Source organism: Buceros rhinoceros, unplaced genomic scaffold (genome assembly GCF_000710305.1).
Source record: "Buceros rhinoceros silvestris isolate BGI_N320 unplaced genomic scaffold, ASM71030v1 scaffold12893, whole genome shotgun sequence".
In the NCBI taxonomy this organism is placed as follows: Eukaryota; Metazoa; Chordata; class Aves; order Bucerotiformes; family Bucerotidae; genus Buceros; species Buceros rhinoceros.
The window spans coordinates 10,887-13,297 of record NW_010404278.1 but is presented as its reverse complement, the minus strand read 5'-3'; positions in this window follow the sequence as shown (position 1 = coordinate 13,297).

Here is a 2,411-nt window from a genome sequence, read left to right as displayed (position 1 = left end):
AAAATGGTTAACAAGCCATGTGTGAAAGGGGTGGAATTAGCTGTTAGAGCGAACTGACACTACAGGGGAAGGGGCAAGAGAAAAGGAAGAGAGACAAAGGGCTTCCTGCCTCCTCTTATGTTTTCCAGCTGCAGGCTTCATTGTCCCCAGTCCCTCACTGCCCACAGCCTGTGCCCCAGCAGCTAACCTGTCTTCTGGGCAACACACAATGGAAACTGGATAGAGAAATGGCCAGAATCCCAGACTGACAGTTTTTGTCACCTCCATCGTTTTTCCTAAGAATGACAGGCTGCTAGAGAAGGACATCTGTCAGTTTGAAAAAAAAAATGATGGGGGCTCTCATTCTGGACTTTGTGCAATTTCCTGGCTGGAGTCCTGGGGAGGATGCAGCCCTCACAGCCCAGCCACAGCCACACCATGTCTTATCTCCCAAGTTGGATATGCAGCCAGCAGAGGTTCCTACTCTCCTTTTGTTCCACAGTCATTTCCTGGCCTGCAATGCTGTGCTCCATGGGGATGCTGCACATATCAAAAATGCAGGGTGAAGTTGTCTAGAAATGGAGACAGGTTGTTTTTGGCAGGAGGCCCTTGAGCAAGGAGCATTTTACCAGAAGAAATATGGTCGATATTTATGGAAAGTAGGATTTGACTTTCAATGGGGCTTATGTTCATAAGTCACTTAAGGCCCTTCTGAAAATCCCACCAATAATTCTTAAATTAAACAAGTCAGCATTTCCGTGCAAGCTGAAGAACGAAGCGCTGTGTCCCGCTTATGGATGTGAGTTAAGCAACTGAAGAGCCAAAGAAATCTTCAGAGGCTCGGTATAATCACGTGGAGTGCTCGTACATTTTTTTATGGGCACTATGTGACATGCATCACTCAAAAGAGCCTAAAGAGCCATTGAATTCCAGCAAGTACTGGAGAGACCTTGGCAAAATGTATCATCTGGCCGCTTGTACTCACAATGAAAGATTTAATGAACACTGATTCATATTCAGGCTGGATTGCAATAATTTTCAGAAAATGTCTAAAGTGTTAAAGGTTTCTGCCATTAGAAATACATCTTCGGGTGACTTGGTCCCAATCCCAGATGGTTTCTGTTTTCAACTGGTGGTGCAAAATATCCCATTAGAGTAGACAAAATTGTCTTCGAGTATTTTTTCAGGATTTTACATCAAGTCCAGAGGATCACAAGCCAAGCCATCTCAAACCAGTTACTAAACTCAGCTTTCAGACCACCACAGATATAGGCACTACAGAAAAGGAGGCTGGGCCGACTGCCTGGGGAGCAGCTCTGTCAAAAAGGACCTGGGGGTCCTGGTGGACTTCAGTCTAAGCATGAATCTGTAGTGCACACTGGCAGCAAGGAAGACGGACAACATCCTGAGCTGTGCTAACGGGAGCGTAGTCAGGGTGTCAGTTGAATTGATTACTCCCCTATACTTGGCACTTCTAGCACCACAACTGAAATAGTGTGTGCAGGTTTGACCCCCCAGTACAGGAAAGATGGTGAAACTGGAGCAAGATCAGTGGAGGCCAGAATGGTCAGGACTGGACCACTTGCTGTGAGTCCAGGGCTGTTCCACATTGGAAATAAGATAGCTTTGGGAGCATCTAGTAACTGCCTGCTGGTGCCCTGTGATAGTCAAGAGCACTATCACCTACAATCGCATTATAAACGCTCCTGAAATCCCAGCCTGGAGACACCCACCCAACTATTAATAGCGTAAACTTCAGGAAGACTGTCGGTGATTGCTGGTAGTCATGGCTTGGCTTCATGGACGAAAATTTGGGAAGGGCTTTACCTACGCTTACTGCAAGAGCGCTGATGGCTGAAAAGGCCAATGCAGGATAGGCAGGTTCGGTTGCAAAGAGCACAGCGGAAGGTCTCCTTGGGTGGAATAGTTGAGGCACAGTTCTTTCCGTGCTGTCTTTTCTCCTCGAGACTGATTCTACGTGTGCTCTCAAAGGAGACAGCAGCGTTTGCTTAACTAAACAACAGAGCTGCTCCTCTCCTTAGGAAGTATCAACAAGTGGAGAAAGTGATGGAAATGAATGCTTACAATGGCTACAGTTGGTAAAATGACTTCTTAGACCTCAAAGAACACAACTCCCTTCACAGTGTGAGTTAAGGGACATGAAACAAATCTTTGAAGTTTCCCACCTCCAGTGGCAAACTCAGTGCTATTGTCCCACAAGCGCATACAGGCAGGTAATGTGAAAGGGAGCGTAACAGTCTTCTGAAGAACATCAGAAAAACTTCCTCCAGCTCTTCTAATAACCAACGGTGGTGAAATACTTAAAATATCTGCCAGATGCTGCGAACCATGAACAGAAGGGGATGTTGAAGTAGGGAGCTGGTGGATGTAAATCAGTATTTGTAGCTGTATTAGAGTGCTCTCAAGTGGTA